Below are 21,146 nucleotides of genomic sequence, written 5' to 3' on the forward strand. Positions count from 1 at the left end.
TGTGGTCCTGGTAAAGAAAAAGGACGGAACCCTGCGTTTCTGCGTCGATTACCGTCGTCTGAACAAGATCACGAAGAAGGACGTATACCCCCTCCCACGAATAGACGACGCATTGGATCGGCTCTGAAACGCTAAATACTTCTCGTCGATGGATCTCAAGTCTGGCTACTGGCAAATAGAAGTCGACGAAAGAGATCGCGAAAAGACCGCCTTCATCACCCCAGACGGCCTCTACGAGTTCAAGGTTATGCCATTCGGACTGTGCTCGGCGCCTGCAACGTTCCAGCGCGTCATGGACACGGTTTTAGCAGGATTGAAGTGGCAGACCTGTCTCGTTTACTTGGATGACGTCGTCGTCTTCGCCAGAAATTTTGACGATCACCTTAGGCGGCTTGCAACAGTACTAGAGGCCATCAAATCATCAGGGCTAACTCTGAAGCCAGAAAAGTGCCGCTTCGCTTACGGCGAGCTTCTGTTCCTAGGCCACGTCATCAGCAAATCCGGACTACGCCCCGACCCGCAGAAAACAGCTGCCATCGCAAAGTTCCCGCAGCCCATTGACAAGAAGGCAGTGCGTAGATTCCTTGGCATGTGTGCCTACTACAGGCGCTTTGTCAAGGACTTTTCACGCATCGCTGAGCCGCTAACGCATCTAACCAAATCTGATGTCGAGTTCAAATGGCAAACGGCGCAGGCCGACGCATTTCAAGAACTAAAACGACGCATGCAGTCACCGCCGATACTCGCACATTTCGACGAAGACGCCGATACCGAAATCCACACTGACGCCAGTAGCCTAGGCCTCGGCGCCGTCCTAGTCCAGAAGAAAGACGTGCATGAACGGGTGATATCTTATGCTAGCCGGTCGCTGTCAAAAGCGGAAGGCAATTATTCTACGACTGAAAAGGAATGCCTCGCCATCATTTGGGCTACAGCAAAATTCCGCCCATATCTATATGGCAGGCCATTCAAAGTCGTCAGCGACCATCACGCGTTGTGTTGGCTAGCTAACTTAAAGGACCCTTCAGGACGGCTGGCGAGGTGGAGCCTCAGACTGCAATATGACGTCACGGTGATCTACAAGTCCGGACGAAAACACTCCGACGCCGACTGCTTATCGCGCGCCCCCATCGATCCCCCGCCGCAAGACGACGAGGACGACGATGCCTTCCTTGGGATAATAAGCGCGGAAGACTTCACTAAACAGCAACGAGCCGACCCGGAGCTAAAAGGTCTCGTCGAGTATTTGGAAGGGAACACCGACGTTGTCCCTAGGGCATTTAAGCGCGGGTTGTCGTCGTTCACGCTACAAAACAACCTGCTCGTGAAGAAGAACTTCTCACCAGTCCGCGCCAGCTACCTTCTTGTTGTACCGTCAGCGCTGCGTCCAGAAATATTGCACGCCCTACACGACGATCCAACCGCTGGCCACCTCGGATTCTCCCGGACGCTGTCGAGAATACAGGAAAGGTATTACTGGCCGCGTCTGACCGCCGACGTCGCCCGTTACGTCAAGACATGCCGAGACTGTCAGCGACGCAAGACACCACCGACAAGGCCAGCAGGATTACTGCAGCCGATCGAACCTCCTCGCCGACCATTCCAGCAGATTGGGATGGATTTGTTGGGGCCGTTTCCGATATCAACATCCGGGAATAAGTGGATCGTCGTGGCGACGGACTATCTCACCCGTTTTGCTGAAACTAAAGCTCTACCAAAAGGCAGCGCAGCCGAAGTGGCGAAATTTTTCGTCGAGAACATCCTGCTGCGACATGGTGCCCCAGAAGTCCTCATCACAGACAGAGGAACGGCTTTTACAGCAGAGCTCACCCAAGCCATTCTGCAGTACAGCCAGACAAGCCACAGGAGGACAACTGCCTACCATCCGCAGACGAATGGTCTCACGGAGCGCCTGAACAAGACCCTCGCCGATATGCTAGCAATGTACGTCGACGTCGAACACAAGACGTGGGACGCGGTCCTGCCGTACGTAACCTTTGCGTACAACACGGCGGTGCAAGAAACAACACAGATCACGCCGTTTAAGCTGGTTTACGGCAGGAACGCGACGACGACGCTTGACGCCATGCTGCCGCACGTAACTGACGAAGAGAATGTTGACGTTGCTAGCTATCTCCAGCGCGCCGAGGAAGCACGACAGCTCGCCCGCCTGCGGATCAAGAACCAACAGAGGACCGACAGCCGACACTACAACCTCCGACGACGCTTCGTCGAGTACCAACCTGGCGACCGTGTTTGGGTCTGGACCCCGATACGCCGACGAGGACTCGTTGAGAAATTACTCCGACGCTATTTCGGACCCTACAAGGTCATCCGACGTATTGGCGCTCTGGACTATGAGGTCGTGCCAGACGGCATTTCGCTATCACAGCGGCGCCGCTCACGTCCGGAAATAGTCCACGTTGTGCGACTCAAGCCGTACTACCAGCGTTAATGAACTTTGGGGCTTCGCGTAACTGACCTTTGACTTTGTTTCTTTTCGTTGTTTTGTTACTTATGTTTAATAAGTGTCCTTTTGTGTTTCGCTCTCTTATATTTGTAGCATCGGGACGATGCTATTTAAGAGGGGGGTATTGACACGTGTACTTATCTTTATCGGGCAACCACGTTTCGCAGCCTAACAAATGTAATCGCACAGCGTGGGACGCGCCTGTATGTACAGAAGTTTCTGGAAAGTTATCGATGCTTCTATCCGCTGTGTTGTCGCCGAACCTTGTGTTATCTGATTTCATCGCGTGACTCGAATGTTGTAGAACTTTGTGGAAGGCATGCGGGTCCCAACGTTTAGTCTGGAACATTCGATGACTGCTGTATAAAAGCCGACGCGCTTGACCCGCTGATCAGATTTTCGACGATCGCCGACTGTGTTCGCCGCTATCGTTGTGCTTTAAGTGTACCCTGTTTTGTGGGCACAGGTTCGCCCAATAAAAGCCAGTTTGTCTTTCACAGTACTGCTACTGTGTTCTTTAACGTCACTACCACGTGACAATATCGACTACGCAAAAAATTGGAGGACACTTAAGCTTCGCCTTCAAGAGTGGAACGCGATAGCGTTATCGCACCCCATTCACACCGCCCACTCATTCGCTCGACATGTTCTTGAGTCACACAAAGACGAAACGTGCGCCTGGGCAAGCGGAACGAACAAAAGAACTCGGTGTCTCGGAGGGAGAAACGATCTACGCGAGCCGAACGTGCTGATCGGCACGGACAGCCGGGCCGTGACGCGCCATGAAGGCGGACGCGATCTTAGGGCTGACGCCTCGATGGGATCGTCCTTTAGAAGCGGGTGAGTGGCACGCCAGCTGTAGGGGCAGCGCCGTGCAATGCGAGGAGGGAGTCTTCTGTGTTTGCCGCAAGATGGCGCTGCGTGCGCGCGAAGCGCAGAAGAAATGTAGCGGAAACGTACTTCGCTGCGCGTTTAACTGCGACTTGTGTAATTTACATGCTCATAATTACCGATATACACCGCAGTACAACTTTCTACGGTACGTTTCTAAGGCAACACCGCATTCATTAGAGGCGCTTTTGTCCCGCCTTGAAGCATCGAACTTATGGCTTAGTGGTAGCGTCTCCGTCTCGCACTCCGGGAACCCTGGTTCGATTCCCACCCAGCCGTTCTTGCAAGTTCTTTTTATTTATGAATTGCTTGCCGCCATTTTTCGCTCACGGCCGACGCCGACGACACCGGCTTTTCTGCCACAAGAGTTCCTTAATGCTGTCGCGTTAAAAGGCGTAAATATCGGAACGGCTTAGCTCGACCACGCGTGATTGAACAAATCGCTTCCATTTCTCACGGATTTCGGACCAATCGGTACTTCACGGCGGCTCTCAGGTAGATCAAGGACGAAAATGTAGTATTTAACCTGTACAAAGTTTGGGTAATTGTGATTTCTTGTCAACCAAATGCGACCAAGCGCGTCCCACAAAATCTAGTTCTGCCACCATGAATGTCGAGAAGCACAAAATATGTAGGCATAATACGCAGACTAAATGCATTCTCTTGCTAGGAAAACTACGTTGCTTGTGTTCTTTTGAATCGTGCTGTATTTGTAACCTTACAATGTGAAGATAAGGAAAAAAGTTAAACTGTCATAATCCAGTATGTAAATATTAGAGGTAGGCGATCGAATATCGACATTTAAAAAAATATCAATCGAATATGCATAGTAAGTATAGAATAGCCAATAGACAAACGCAGACGCACGTATATACATAAGGAATATGTTTCAGTGTAAATAGGAACGCGCTTGCACTGAATGGACAGTCAACTATCACGCGCAATTAGGATCGTTTTAAACACAAGATCACAACAGTAATGAAAACAACTGCACGAAGAGCCGTTTGACACCTTTGCGCCTGGTGGCAAACAAGCTTTCCAAGAATAACAACCATTTGAAGCTGACCAACTTTTTAAAAACGCATAATAAACGGTTGTAGAAAAAATATCAGAAGTTGTGGAAAAGGAAAATAAAACGATAAGAAGGTATTTGTGTGGCCTAGATAGCATACAGAGCCTTTTACAATAAAAAATAAAACATCACTGGTTGTAACGTAAGAGATAAAACTCCCAACTGACTAGGCTGCAATCAAGAAAGAACACTTGGCAGGCCATAAGCACGATATAGCCGATTGTCATGTATTGGACGAAAAGAAGGGGAACGGAGGGGACCGGTTTTGTAAGGGCGCCGTCTTTGTATGAATGCTGTCTGGTATTTGTTAGTCAGAACCATAAGAAACGAACAGATAATGAACAAACGTAAAGCATAGGATAAATTATTTGTAGTTTCTAACTGAAGTGCGAAAATGAAAAGCTAATGGGAAACCGAGGAATACTCAACTTGCTGGCAGTGAGAGCCCAATCCACAACCTCTGCATTACGCGCGCGTTGCACAAGCAAATGGGCTGCGACGACGGCAGTACCCGCGTGCATGCATTCGTGGGTATTTATGTATGTGTGCAAGATTTCACCCATGGAGTGTTAACTAGCGCCACACTTCCACCGCGGAACCGAAAAGAAAGCTTGCATTACCGATTTTGTTACTGCATTGCTTCCAAAACTTTGTCGCTGTTTCACTTGTAATTATAATTTTCGATACTTTATTCAGCAGGTCTGAAGAGCAAAAGCCCGATTTGAACAGGCGGTTGTTGTGAAATATATGGTTAGTTTTAATATTAGAAAGTACCAAATAGTTCATTTTCAAACACAAATAAAATATTACCAACTATTCATATTCACAACTTCGATATTTGCCTATTCTATAGCAAATACTTTACCAGAGCTAAAGCCCTCTATACTCTGTTGCTAAATTCTGTGTTTTTCTTCAGCTGCAGGAATGTCAGACCAAGATTAAACGTCTAGGTAAATTGTTTACTTCACGACAGGCTACATTAGGGTGTTTTAAAATACCTACATTATTAAAATCCATTTCACAGCTACAGCGAGAGTTTTAATGACTTTTTTGTTTCACTTCAGTGACTAAAATGTTCCTGGAGGTGGCTGTCAAACAATGTAAATTAGCGCAATTTGCTCCAACATGCCTCAGTAATTATTTAGTACTTAGACGTAGTTTAGGCGGTAACCCCAATCTCGGCACATTTTTGCTAACAGTGTGTACCCTATCACAACTGCGCTCTCCACTCCCCCTAGTTCCGTCGCACGTTTGCGTGTTTGGGGTTATCAAGGTCATGCTGCGCTCACATTTCTGTACGAGGCGCTCGCAATAAAGGAAAAAGTGCTTACCAGGGTGTTAGCAAAGCAAGATATTACCCAGAATACGTACCAGTTTGATGCATAGAGAACTTAATGACACCACAGCTGCTGTCGTAACTTTCGTACAGTAATTGCTCCACGGCATACAGCGTGGCATCTGGAAACGAATAACGACCAAAAGAGAGCAGAATGACGACTTCGCGAACCTTTCACAAAGTTCAGTCATCAGTTGGCGGGTCTCATCGGGATGCGTGAGATAAATCAGGGTGGTATTGCGTCGTACATAGGAAAGCAACACGCATAACAAAAATTGGTTTCCGTTGTGGCTATACCTTAACCAGTGGGAAATTGCGGCAAACAATTGCAGTAATCTTGGGTATTAGTGGTACTGAAAGAATCAGTAATTAAAAGAGGTCTGGGCACGATAAAACATGTAACTTAGCCCTAAAAAGCCAGTCCTATAGAAGCTCTGCTTTAGAGAAGAGGTTAGATGGGAACGTTTTGCAGCGCTACATCATTGATGGGACGAGCAGTTAAACTTTGCCTTTGTCTGGTAGACGTACATCAATGAAATGTTCGATAAAAGACGAATATGTTCAACGTACGACGCCAAGGAACAAATCTAAATAAATAAATTCCCGGAAAGCATCGTTTCAATGTTTGTAGCGTAATACAGCTGGTATTGTCCAGCTTATAAATTATTGTTGTTGCTATGCCAGCAGGTGAGGTCTTGCTTGCCCATAATAGAAAAGTTTTTTGTGAAAAATATTTTTACACGGAAATCATTCTTCCTGAAGCAATTTCTGTATCTCAGTATACGAAACTACAACCTCATTTTTTAATTTTGTTTCCTAAAATTTGGCCATTGTTGGATTGAAAATTACTCGCATAATACTTTATAATGCCTAGCACCATAAGTTTACATGAGTTCAGAAACATCTTCCTATGATTGTGATATTTGGATGACTTTCTATATAGGCCTGTATGAGGAAGACATATCGTGAAGACTTGAATATTACCGCGTGACTGGCCACTCGAGGCAGTTTGCGTGTTCTCTCGGGTTTCTTTGCCGCTTGGAAAAATACTTTTATGTAGCACGTATTGAGCAACAGAAGGATGTATAGGGAGTTTTCCATGTTGCCCTACAGTTTCCTCATTGATACCTTTCATCTAGCTATATTTGAGAAGTTGAATAATTAATTAAGAATAATTATGCAATTAGGCTGAAACAATAATCAGATTAAATGTGAGCAAGGGCAAACAACAGTACCTTAGTTCTGTGCAGATATTTAAATATTGGCGCCTAATAGTTGGGACACCGTGTATAAATGGCTGCTGTGGCCCTACGCAGAAAGTAGGCATTACAGCGATATCGCAGATAACGTAAGGTGTACAAGAATGATGCCCAAGCTAAATATGAGGCCCGTGACTTGGACATTGGGCCACGCGCCTCGGGCATACAGGCGTATGGGATGCGGGCGAATAAGGGTGATTAAATGAAGGGAAAAAAATTGCGGATCTAATAAAGAACGTGGCTCCTTCAGGCAATCAGTGTAAGCGAGTGCCTTCAATGTGGAAGGTTTGTGATGAAGAAACGCGCACAACATCCTGCACACCGCTGTGGTCTATTTCAAAACAACCTGCTTTTCACCTTTGCAAAGGTAAGTTGGGTCAATATCCAGTCTCTGCCCCTGGGAAGAGAACGCGGCTGAACATGCTATTTTCGAGTTCCATCTCTCGAGCGCTGCCAAAGTGAAATTGATCCACCATCACTTATTTGCCGCATATCAAAAGTAATAAGGATAATTTTACCAAGGAGGATATATAAAAATCCTCCTTGAATTTTACTTAAGAAGAATGTTGGGCAATAATTGAAGTTGACATAAATTAAATTTATGAATTCACATGGCAAAACAACATTCTGCATTTGAGGTACGTCGTAGTGGGGACTCCTAAATAATTTTTACTACCTGGGGGCCTGTACCGTGCACCTAATTTACACGACACAAGGCATTTTTGTCGTTTGCCCTTATTTAGGTGTGGCCACCACAGCCGGGAGTAAATCCTGCGGCCTCGTGCTTAGCAGCGCAACAACATAGCCACTAAGCCACCATGGCGCACAAGAAAGACTCAAGAAACAAGGGTAGTTAAGATGGCTTACAAATATGTCAATTCATGTAATAAAGCTAAAGCTTAGTGAATGGAAATCTGACATACACAAAGAACTGCAAACGCATTGAAAGTTGATCCAGTAGGTATAAATTTATTGCGGCTAAACAGTGCTAAGAAACGCGTACATGGCGAACAAGGGAAGATGCTGGCGCTGACCATGCACCACCGCTTGTTCCAGTTATGTCCTAAGTCAGAAGAAGCTATGGAAGTGGTTATGGCTAAGCGCTCTCTCACACGATTGATCACTGAAGCTTGCCATTTTATCAGATTGGGTGGTGAATGCGTAAGCCCAGCTTCGGTCATGTTTGACACCTAAAAAGTGGATTTACTTAATACGTCTGTCTTGTTGCTTCTTATGTGATATATGTGATATTGGGGCAATCCGGCCTGTGTAGTTGTACACATGGCAAAAATGTTTTCCCAAATTCCGCGTCTTGTCGTGTCTCTCCTACGTCCTGTACGTGTCGCCTCGTGCTGTTTTGCTACAGTGACACAGAGAAAGGCAGCAACGCATTTCTGTTCCTGTCTCGCTCTCTAAGGATTAGCGCTTTCGCACAATATATTTCAACAACTAGCCGGATCACTTGCGCTACTCGGTTTCAAAGAACCACGTTTGTGCTGACCTTTGGGCACACATTCCTGGAACACAAATTCCTCCTAGGTAATGAACGGCCGCAATGCAATAACTGAGGAGATATTCTTTGTGCTATTCATTTTTCGTGCCTTGCTCAGAACTAGAACGAGAACGCAAACACAGTTCTACCGTTTCTAAAAAAAAACGCCATTTCACGCGGCACTCCTAATCGGAGACCAGCGAGAAATAGACCCTTAGGAGGACACCATTTTTTCTTAAAATTGAAAATCTGGAACAGTCTTTAAGATCCTAATATTTCCCCGGGAATGAGTAAATTCTTTTAAAATTAACTTTGAATTTGGTTTCAGCCTAAACTTCCCGCTTGGCGCTGACCTTAAATGCTTTTTTTTGCGCAGGATATCTGTCACAACAACATAAATTGTACTGTACTGAGGTTGCGGTGTCTTACTTGTTGTATAATAAAGGAGCATAGCTGTTTGGTCGAAGCCGTTTCCTGGCGAAATATACCCCTTGAGCTGGACAGTCTTCCTCTCTCTAGAAAATAATAGGTTATTGTAAGGAAAAGCTCAAATGGACAAACACTGCATAAAACTCCTGATATCCAGTGTGAAAGACTCACTTTGTGCTTGAGGCGTAGTGAGATCTTCGTAAATACGTGTAACTTCCAGTGTCATTTTCCTTGACGTCTACTAGACAAGAAAGGCTAGAATTTGCAGTGTCCGCTGTAGTAAAGGTCCATATTGGCTCGGTTGTGTTCCAAAACTGCGGGAAAATTGCGACCGTTTGGCGCTGGTATAAGAGGCGCCTCAGAGAAAACATTTTTCAAGAAAGTAATGCCCAGAAGTATGCACATTTGCTGGCGCAAGCAAAAGCACTAAAAGAGCGCAAATTAACTTGATAATTTAGGGAACAGGTTAATAAGGGGACAGCGTACATTAGTAATGGATCACACGACTTACAGCCCTTTGGGGATATCCATGTACAAGTTTCCGCCAAAACGTATTGTCAATATAATAAATATCTATCCAGAGACCGTTCTCAAAACCAAAAAGCCATTTCATTGTGTAATAAATGCCCTTTATTTGTAAATGTAGCGACACTGTGGCACCTTTGACTGCAGCACGCTGGGCCTATTGTTTCAGGGCAGTGTTTCGTATTATGCAGGTTGATCATTTTTCGGTGTGACAGAATTTTTGAAAATCGTAGCTGCAGAGAACATAATTATAGTCCTTTAACGGTATCATTAAGAGAGGTGGACATTACTTGCACGCGAAATCAAAATGCATATACAACTAATTACCAGAAATTCATCAATTAACTTCTTAATTACTTACTTTACGGTAAATATGGTAATTTATAATTGTAGCCGGGTCGTTTGCAAGGCGTATCCACTTGAATGTATATTCAGAATGACACCAGTTCTGACATGTGCGCTATGAAAGTGGCCGTAAATATGCACTGTTCTTGCGCTTAATTTTTGGACAAAATGCACTCTTATACGTTCAAGCATTGAAGATTGTAGATTGTAGATTGTCGTTTGTAGATTTTTTAACAGTTTAAACTTACGGCAGATGCCAAGTGAATAAACCTATTTGTTCAAATGCTACACTCGTCGTCGTACCTGCGCGTTTGGACTTGCCCCTGCCAGAGCTCATCCCCATTCATCTTCGTCTCCCGGGTGAGCTGAGGCGTCTGATACCTAAAGACTGCGGAACTTCGCTACAATATGCAGACGAGACGACTAACGAGGGTTCTCATGACGCGATACCCACAACGAAGGGAATATTGGATTGCACGACTAGAGCAACTGCGCAAATGTTTCGATTACTTTCGATGATTTTCTAGGTTTTAGTATACGATGCTTTTTGAGCAAACGTGACGCGGATTCATGAAGGAGTGGGTTAGAAATCGCGGGTGAACATTTATTTCAATCTTTAGAATTCTCAGTACGTTTGCATAAGTTGTGGCTCCTCGCACCAAGTGACAGTAGTTTAAGTATCAAGCATAACAAGATTTGTAAACTAACACCTTGTTTGATTCTTGAAGTGTTTCACGGTTTTTATGGAAGATGCTCTTTGTATGACTCGGTGATTGTAATATAAAATTCACATAATCATTGCACGTTATCTTTATAAGAAAGACCCGAACGATATAAACGGGGTACTCTAACTATTTGAACTGCGTTGGGCAATTTCATATTTGCGACATATTTGTTTTTATTACGATAGGAACTACATGGGCACCATAAGTGCACTTTGCTGTCGCCGTCGACGTGATGTTCCGTATAAAGTCGTAGGGCGATATCGCGATCGCCGCGCGCCGTACGATGTATGTGCGAGTAAAAACGTGCGACGGGAGCCGACGATGTCGGTTCAATTTCGCGCGCGCTATTGCTTAAAGCGGGAATGAAGCGCTGCGTCTTGCGCCGCGCGCTCGGTTCCAGGGGGAGAGAGCGCGGGCGGGTTTATACAGCTTATTCCGCGGCAACGTGCGCCTATCTTCCAAGCGATCTGCGTTGAGGGCGGAGTCTAGGCGCTTCGATGGCGCATACCTTTGTGTTGTTAGCATTAGTTAGTGTTGAAGTGCTACACATCACGAAGGTCACTTCGGTCGTTGCTGCGCAGAACAGTGTAGGTGCTCCGACGACGCGTACATTTGTGCGTGCTGCGTTCTATCGGTTCAGTTTACGCTGAAGCCATGGACAGCACAAAGGTCGTCGATTCGCTCGCTACTCCTGCCACTCTTCCTCACGCCAGTATTTCGACAGCGAGTGTCCGCGCTTATCCAGTGTGATGTGTTCATGTTTGGCTGTGCGCGCTGACACTATGATTGTTAATTTATTAGGTAAGCGAATGTTTGCAAGATTACGAGCCAATAAACTTGCCATCCGTACTTTTCACACCTGTCTATTACTTTCGCATCGCAATCGATGCTTCGCCTTTCGGGCGAAACGGCGATTTTTAGTTACCTCTAAAGATTTCTCCCCTAAATTTGTCGTTGTGGTATTTATTCTTACATTATAAATATTCGCCCATGAATCCAAAAATTCTGGAGCTTGGTTTCTTTGGCAAAAGCGTGTGCTTTTCTTGAAGGTATGAAAATACTGACATCATCAGCGTAAACTGCAAACTTAGAGTCTCATGATATCTGGAGAATATCGTTTAAATACCAGTTAAGCAACAACGCACCTACAAGGCTGCTCTGATGGACCCTTCAGGATATTTTAATTCATGATGGCATTGCATCACTTATAGCTCTAATGAAGTGATACCTTTGGGTAATAAAGCTCTTCAAATATGCGAGGGCCTCTTCCTGTGTACCACAATGGTTGAGCTTTTGTTGGAGAATATTACGGTGAATGTACTGGAATGCCCAAATAGAATGTATGATACGAATGGCCAAACTTCTGTCTTGAGTATTCCAGAGAATACTGTCACGTAGTAGTGACGGTGAAGAAGGCAGCAAAACATTGATTAAAGAAACTAGCGTTTTATTGGGCGAACTTGTGCCCTCAAAAGCAGGCGACACTTAAAGAACGATAGCGGCGAATATACTTTGCGATCGCCGAAAATCTCATGAGCGGGTCAAGCGCGTCGGCTTTTATACACCAGTCGTCGAATGTTCCAGAGTAATCGCTGGGACCCGCGTGCGTTCCACAAAGTTCTACATTACTCGCGTCGCGCACACATGCAATCAGATAATACAAGGTTCGGTCACAGACAGCGGATGGAACCATCGATAACATTCCAGAAACTTACAACACCTGCAGGTGCGTCCTGCGCTGTGCGATAAGATTTGTTAGGCGCTGAAACGTGTCGCCCGATAAAAACAAGTACACGTGTCAATACATTTCCTTTTGCTGTAAACGAAGCAGGTTCAGCTGATCTATTTTCTGGATTACATACTGAGACTTTTTCATAATGTTGAGCTCAGGGCGAAAACATGAAACTCTCATTAACAATGCTCTCTCTAAACTCTCAGAAAATACTGGAAGGACTGACACCGGTCGGTAGTGGAGAGGTCTTGACTCGTCTTTAGTTGAACAAGCGGCAACGCACGTGTAACCTCGATTTTTGACGGGAAAACGGCTGTAGAAATGCGAAGAACAATATTATGAGCTAGAACAGATGCAGTTGCGTCAATAACGTACTTTACTGGCCTGATCTGTACGACCTAAGATCGATGACCTATTACAGTAGTAAAATGGCAGCGGCTTCGCACTCTGGCGTTGCTTTCTCACGTCGCTGATGTCCTCGAGCCCTATTGCTTGCACCGTCACAGAAAACTTCTGATTTACACTATTATCTGCCTGTTGCTTTCCCGCCAAGAAATATTGTATAATATTTCTAAGCTGAACGCGAAATATTGATGGGGCTTCAAATTCTTCTCCCCGAACGGTTTTAATGGCGGCTATGCGTCGGGACTGGCTGCTGTACTATTCACTTTATGGGTACTTTGCTGCTGAAGTAATCATATAATTAACTGATGATTGCAAAGTTTCAGGCAATGAAAGATACGGCCTCTCAACACAATATATAGGGTGCCCTAGGTAACTTTAGCCAGAGATTAAAACATGTGAATGCCACATAGCTGGAGACAACCAAGGTAATGTTGTTTGCCGTCGGTTGTTGATACCCATAATTTTTCTCACTCTACCTAACTCTACCGATTGGCCGATCGATACACATTGCGTGCATTCTTTCAGGCTCAGAAAAACGCGTTTATGTAGCATGTTTTGAGCAACAGAAAGCTGTATCGAAAGTTTTTGATGTCGCTCTACAATTTCCTCATTGACATTTTTCATCTAATTGTAATATTCGAGAAGCTGATTAATTAATTAAGACTAAATATCTAATTAGGCGGAATGTTAAAAATATTTTGAGTATGCGGCGGTAAACGAGATGACCTTGATTCTGGCCAGCTACGTGGCATTCGCATATATTGAACTCTGGCTAAAGTTAGGTGGGACACCCTGTAGAAATAAAAAGGCAAAGGGCCAAGGCGAACGCTGACTCACGATTGTTCATTCCACTTGCAATGACAGCTAATATACAGAAACGTGGTCTGAAATTGTTTAGTATGAACTGACTAACCCGGGAACACGTCCTACTAACTTACTGATATGTTTGCTTTATATTTGAGCTACTGCATTGACCCTCTAAATTACAATGCCGAATACCTTTGATGGTAAGTTTTAACTCTTTCCGTTTTTATTTTTTGCTTCGTAATTATTGCAAATTTCTAATTAGTAATAGGTTAAAGTTCCCGCCTGTTTACCGCTCACAGCTTAGCCAATTCAGCCTGGTTTCCTAGTTTTGCAGCTTTCATGTTTCACAGACGCTGTGTTTTTCCTGTCTAGGTGCTTGATCTGCGAAAACTGTTGGCTATACTGTTATTTTCATTGAGACGTCAATATCCTTTGTTTTGCTGCCTTCATACGCCTATTGCAAAGCCTTATATGTGTCTCCGAGGTCTGACCTTAATTATCTACGCGCTTCTTCTGACTTGCATAATGCCCTCACGTGTACGTCCTGCAAAGTGACGAAATAAGTACAGACTATTAAGTTCAACTTGGTTATTTTACTTCCTTATAATACTAATCGCATATTCAAATTGATAAAATATAGCGGGCAGTTCGCTTACCCTTTTGAGATCAGTGGTGTTGCAACCATCACGCAGGTCTTTGATTTTAAACAAATATGCTTTCCTAACGCTAAAGACAAGGAGCGTAAGGGCTACACAAAATCTTAAGGCCAGCATACTTGCTCGAGAAGGTCTCTGAAATTGCTTCGAAAACAACTGCGGCATTTTAAAGGTTTTTTAGTTGTCATATTGCTTCGAAAAGGAACATTGGAAAAAAAGGTAACTGTAAAAGTCCTCAAACTGTGACCTTTTGTTATCTGTCGAAAGAGCAGAGTTGTTTGAGAATATCGACCTGTAACTTTAGAGAATCAAGTGCTGAAATGCTAGCGCAGCACCTGAGCGTGCCTTTTTGATTTCTGACGGGCATATTTATTATGTTCTTCAGCGGCTCTTCAACCTTTCGCTCTCGAAAAAGGGAATATACTGTGCGTACAACGAAGAGTTTATTCTAATGTGGCCACTAAATAAATAAACGTCATACAGTCACACTCCTCGTTTGTGACGCGCCATGAACTTGCAAAAGTGTTCGTTATACTGCTCACTTCGTTGTCAAGGCAGCAACTTGTGCCGCTCACACTAGAGCAGTGCAAGCACGTTCAACTAAAGACCCTTTATTTAAAAATGAATCCAAGAGAGACCTAATTAGGTAGCTACTTGAATTTGCACACTTTTTCTGGCAGCATCTGCAACTGCAGGAGCTAGGGAAATTAAAAGTGCATGTGGTCGAGCTTCTCTCCCTTCTCGTCAAAATGATTTATTCGTTTATAGGATTGTCATCACTGTTGCCTCCGTTGACATTCATGTTCTTTCGTCTCTATGTGGCTTTGAATATGTCACCAGGTCGTCAACAACTGCGACGCGTTCATCAGTCCTCGTACCCAGTATTATGAAGGCTAAACAAGCAGCGTACGAGTTAAGCGATTGCCGGAGCAGTGTTGGACGACTACTTGCTGACAGGCAAAATCGCGAAAAGCGCCGCTAGCACTGCCGTTAGTGCTAGTGCAGAGCGCACCTTGGTGATGTCTGCGGAGGGCATTGCAGGCACCGCAGCCCACCGTTTGTCGTAAAGCAACGAATCAGCCATCCGGGACGCCTAGATTGCGTCTGTATACAGGCACACGTGTAGTGGTCTTCGTTGTAGATGTATTCACGATAGATGTAAAATAAAGGAATTGGGCCCGGACACAATCAATCTCTTCTTATACAGGTCATTTCGCTGTACAGGTATTCGTGGTAGAGGCATTCGACAGGAATATCATTTTCTGCACTACTGTGCGATATTTTGCTTCGTGAATAGAAAACGACAGACTATAGGCTGCTTCAATTACATAGCAATAACTTCGTTCGCAATCATCTGCCGAGACCACATGCCGTAGAGAAAAACTCATATTTGTTGTGTTTATTGCGATAGCAATTATGTGGACACTCCTGGCGCAATGCCGGCGTCGCGGTCACCGTGATGGGCCTTAGTAAGTCCAAGGGTGATGAAATAGTCGCCGAGTACCGTATGCTGTATGTGCGAGTGAAAACACGCGAGGAGAGCCGGCAATCTCGGCCCAGTTTGACGCGCGCGAGGGAAGTAAGCGCAAAGCACTCGCGCAGTCTTCAGTCGCGCGAAAGGTCAAGGCTGAATGGGAGACAAGGAGCGAGCAGGGGTGGCGTCCTGCTGTGCCAGCAACTGCGTATTCCGCGACCAGGCGCAATGGGAACTGCCACTTTTTTCTTCAGAAATGAAAGAACAAAGAAATGAAGCACACCGTGAAAATATTTTTATGCACGCAGTGATGCTGCATGTGCAGAGGGGGGGGGGGGGTACTGCGGAGAGCTGTTTCATCGCCTCAGCAATGAACACAACAGCGCTGGTTATTTAGTGCCAATTTTATCTTGCGGGCAAGCGTCATTACCTATGGCGGAAGGTTGTCTCTAAGCGCCCGTATGACGTCGTTCGTGTGTGAGTCGAGCAATACTTTAGGAAGCTGTGCATGAAGAAAAAGCGTTCTCGAGATGCCTTCCGCGCTGCAAACCACGGGGATCTTACAGCTCGTTCTGATAATTAAAGCAGCATTGCTGGGGCGGGAGTGCTTCTACGGCGCCACAAACAACCTATAGAAGTATTGTCATAGGAACAGCCTCGGGTTGATATCTTTCTAAGCGACAGCTTTGTAAGTTTCGTCAAGAATATCACCTTAGGTAGTCACGCGTGCGTGCGTGCTCAGCCAATCACACACACACACACACACACACACACACACACACACACACACACACACACACACACACACACACACACACACACACACACACACACACACACACACACACACACACACACACACACACACACACACACACACTATTAGAAGTACTATAGAAGTGCTATACAAGTATTAGAAGTACCCTGCGTTTTCTTTGTAAATACACATTTATGTATAAATGACTGATTTATACTTTTCTGTAATGCCGTTGTGATTGTGAATAATAACCAGCATGCATCCCAACTAGCCTTGAGCTAGGTATCGACATGTTTTGTACAATATTTCCTGTGTGGTCTTCCTATTCTGAATAAACTTAAAACTTGGTCAGGTTGTCCTATGGTCATCTCGTCATGCTATAGTTTGCTGATCTTATGTTCATATCATGTGGTGATAAAAGAAACGCAAAGTTCAGCGCTTTCATGGCGAGCACTTCCACCTTTAACTTGTGTCCTTGGAACTGAATAGCTGCTGTAGTCCGCATTTATGGTAACCCAGAGATGAACGAACGTAGCTACACACACGCATATACTTCAAAGAAATGATGCTGGGTGAGTCCACTATAGCTTCATTAATTATGATCACGGAAGCACCAGTGTCCATTAATGCTGACATGTTTTAGTGGTTCACAAGCATATGTACTGTTAGAACGCCTGATTCAAGGAACAACGTTCCTTCAGCATATTGGTGAGATTCTGTGGTGTCTTGAGTTTTGGAGGTATGGCTGCTTATGAAGTAGCGAGCCTCGCGTGTATTTGTCGCTTGATCCTGATTTGTGACCCTTGTCACTTCTGTATGCGATCCTCGTCAGTCAACCATAGGTTCTAGGAGCAAGGGTACTCGTAAAAATGAAGCCAGATATGTACACCGGACCGATTTCCATCAAGTATGTCGAGTTTTAAGAAATGCTGTTCTCTCTTGCTTCCAGATCTTGATAGCGTAACAAGATCTACCATCTGCGGTGGTTGCTTCTTCTGGCATTTCTTAATGTGAAGCAATGCTTCCATAACAGTTATATCAAGGTCTGGCGGCCTTACAGCTGGCTGAGTCTCACGAGTTCAGATGGCTGTTTTAAAATAATTTTGAGACTCGGCTTGTTCATTGCAAGTCGGTACGGTAAAGGTGGACTTCCTACGTGCAATGAACAAGACGAGTCAGCCGCAAACGCGGAGGCATTTGGAACGCTCCATAGAACATCAAGTGTGGTTGCGTCCTCCAGTTACCCGGCATGTTGTTTGTCACTTGCTTTGTAGCGTTCGGTGAGAGTTCGTCCCCCGTTAAATGCGTCGTTCATCTTTTTCTCCACAAGTTCCTGTTTTCGACTGCGCCAATTTAAAGATTTCACTAGGGTATTGTAGGTGGAACCCATTTATTGCTACATTATCCCTGCTAACTTCGCCGTCTTTTCTTTTCTCATTTCCTTTTTGACAATGTGAATCGGCACAACCTATCATTCCAACAGGCACAAAAATGCTTTCCTTACTCTAGTTACTCTAGCCCGCCCTACACTCTCTACACCCGCCCTAATTACTCTAGCCCGCCCTACACCGACGAGAAGTGCCGGGGGAAGCGCCGGATCATTCGACGGCTACCCGAAGTCGCACGGAGTGTAACGGTGGTCACGACATCACCCGCCTAAGCATCACTCGCCTAAGCAGCCAGCTCTGATCCGCGCCCTGCTAAGGAACACCAGCAGACCCCCGAAATCCAGACCCAGAGACACTGACCGTGGAGGTAGGCCCGAAACCCCCGTGAACGTTACCGCTGAGCAGGCAGGCACTATGGGCACGTTGCAAGTGCTAGGCGGCGCCCTGTCGTTCCGACCAATAGCGCCATCTGACGAATAGTTGCGCGAATGTGGTAGGATTGCTCGTGGCGTCAGCAGCCCGCGCTGCGGGTTTGGCGTCCTGTCAAACGGTAGCGATGGCGCGAAACAGCGTGCCGATATTAATTTTAACCGGGTTTCGGTAATTACAAGATCTTCATAGCTATTTTTGTGGAAAGAATTTAGAGAAAGGAAGTCGTCTATTTGAAGTGGGGCACGTCTACGACGTGAGGGAAGTGTTGAACTCGCGCTGATCGGAAGTGACTGCTAGGTTTATTCCGCAAACGAAAAATAATGCACCACCGAGATGCGTAAAGCTCAGCGTAAGTTACTTCGTTATCTACGGTGTGGACGCGTGAAATTGTAGGCGAAATTGATTCTTGAAGATCGGCGACAGCAGACAAATCCTAGCGGGGAGCTGCGATTGCCGTGCTGGCATCGCAGGGAAGTGCAAGGACGCCGCGGTAGTTTCCCTGTACATACAGGACGGCATATGCGAGTCCAAAACATCTAATCCAAGAACTTAGGACGTACGAACGACTCGTAAGACCTACCAGAGGTATTCTAACGTTGCTCTCCCCAAACACAAAAAATGGGGATGAACTTACCAGTTGCGTTAGACTACGCTGGGAAAATATTTTCGCCGAAATTACCGGAAGTGCGATACTCTGATGTTGCGATTTTTTAGTGCGTGCAAAGGAGGTTCCAATAAACCACGTTGTCAAAAATTTTGGTGATCTCATCCGGCCCTTCGTTCATATGCTGGGCGCAGAAGGGTGTATGCCAGCTTAGCCGGCTGCAACCCCTCCTCAAATCTCTCGGCAAGCCCTAGCGCTGTTTTAATGGGAGAGGATTGGGAAAGAGTTCCACAGCTTTACTGCGGTACAGTGTGGGAACAAACCACTTTGTTCGATGCATTTCCTGGTACGCACTGCAGACAGTGGCGTAGCAAAGGGCGGGGGGGGGGAGGAGGGGCTCTGGGTACAAGGGGCCAGGGGGGGGGGGTGTCATATACGTCTGGAGACACACGGAAATTGTTGATATCCTCACCTTCCTCCAATAAACCCGGGGGAGGGGGGGACAGAAGACCTATGGGCCTCAGGTGCCAGACGACCTAGCTACGCCACTGACTGTAGGTGTCCCGTTGCTGCCATCATTGCTGTAAAAGCAAAGCATTCAGCGTTATAACGCACTTGGCATAACGCCGGAACATAAAACAGCTTATGCTGTCAGACGAGCGCTATCCAGTGTTGACGCCGTTCTGCTTCATACCGTCGGCTTGGAAACCTGTAAAGCTTTGTTCCTCGTGAGTTGGTGTACGTGCTGTTGCAGCCCACTACTCAACAGCTCGGGTTGCACTGCGGCATTGCTCAGAAAAGGCAACAGCTACTGCGAAACAGTGCAGAGACAGGCTTTCCGAACGCAAGCGGGCTGGTCGTATCCTGCCTATTGCGCGCTCGCCGCCGCGAGGGGCGCCCTAGTAGGCGCGGGAACTACGTTCGCAACCTGCCTATATCCCTGCTTGTAATTTAACCGGCTTACAGTTTGGCGGAGGTGTGGGGTTATCTCCCAGTCTTCAACCTAGAACTACGAAGCCATACCTTACCTCCAGCCTCAGAGATGTTCAGCGGGACTGACGGCCAATATATCGAGGACTGGTTGGCAATATACCAGATCGTAAGGACAGTCAAGAAATGGGACGATGCGCCTAGGCTGACCGAAGTAATATTTTACTACACCAGTGTCGCCAATCTTTGTTTCCGAAATCAGAAGCGAGGATTATTAACTGGGCGTCATTCAACACAACCTTTGGTAAATCTTCGGCCAGCCCGCCGTATGCAAGCGCCACGCGCAGATTAGCGACTTCGTGCTGAACAACCCGGTGAGAACTTCATCAGTTATATTGAAGACGTCGTAGACTTGTATAAGCGTATAAACCCATTGATGCATGAGTCGGATAAGAGCAAGCACATCGTCAAAGTAGTAGCCGATGGCGTGTTTCAAGTGTTCTTGGCCAAACACCCTCAAACCGTCGCAAATATCAGCTTGTGCGAGAGTTTCGACGAATTGCGCAAGTAACGCGCCCAAACTCGACGCCCTCTGGAATAGAACGACTCGATCGCAGCGTTCACTCTGGGGAAACAGAATACACTGTTTATTCAGATCAAGCATCTCGTACTTGGGGAGGTCTCCCGACAGCTCTCCATTTTATTGAGCACGCTCGAGCCAGCAAAGGCACATCTGGCCCGAGTCATACGACAAGCGATACAATAAGAGACTGACACTTTGCTTTTTGCTCGTCCACCATCTCTGGAGTCTGCGCCCCTGTCGTAAGCACAAGTGGTCGCTGCCGGTCGCTTCGTCAACTAACCTATACTTCCGCGTCACCAATCGTTCGGCCACCACCAGTTCCGTTTAGCCGACCAGCCTCTACTTTCCAAATCCATGGCTCACTGCGGACAATCGCCCTATATGTTATTCTTGCGGTTATGCAGGACATGTGAAACGTTTCTGTCGCCTTCGCCTTGTCTGTTAAAGTGATGCCATGCACCTGCATGCGTAGAATCCTTACGCTTTAACGGCAAAGCGAGGCTACAACAATACACTTCGCCCGAATCCCTGCTCTCAGCTAGCCACCGATCCCCATCACCTCGACGTCGCTCTCTTTCACCTATGCGCCGTCAATCACGCCCTTCTGACGCGGAAAACTAGATGCCACAGTTCCAGAGGCACGAAAATATCTAAATGCCTAGCAAACGCGATTGGACGTAACTACACAGCCTCAAATATGTCAACCAGTGACCTCCTCCTCGAACTGACAAAGAAGGATCAACTTGAAAAGCTCGCAGTATCGCTGACCGGTATCGCTGACATTAACGTGACAATCTCTGCACATCACTCGCACAAAACATTTAGAGGAGTAAT

General features: G+C 46.0%; 1 long non-coding RNA gene across 2 annotated transcripts in view; it reads right to left on the bottom strand.

Annotated features, from left to right (window-relative positions):
• The window catches only part of LOC135897112 (uncharacterized), a 32,849-nt gene extending 18,577 nt beyond the window's left edge, over positions 1 to 14,272 (bottom strand). For both annotated transcript variants that reach the window (XR_010562915.2, XR_011507497.1), the window contains exons 1-4: positions 14,145 to 14,272; positions 9,121 to 9,263; positions 8,950 to 9,035; positions 5,805 to 5,891 (exon numbers count right to left, since the gene is read on the bottom strand). This is a non-coding gene — a long non-coding RNA (uncharacterized lncRNA). The remainder of the gene's footprint in view (positions 1 to 5,804; positions 5,892 to 8,949; positions 9,036 to 9,120; positions 9,264 to 14,144) is intronic.
• Positions 14,273 to 21,146: the final 6,874 nt, after the last annotated feature.

This window comes from Dermacentor albipictus, chromosome 7 (genome assembly GCF_038994185.2).
Source record: "Dermacentor albipictus isolate Rhodes 1998 colony chromosome 7, USDA_Dalb.pri_finalv2, whole genome shotgun sequence".
Lineage (NCBI taxonomy): Eukaryota > Metazoa > Arthropoda > Arachnida > Ixodida > Ixodidae > Dermacentor > Dermacentor albipictus.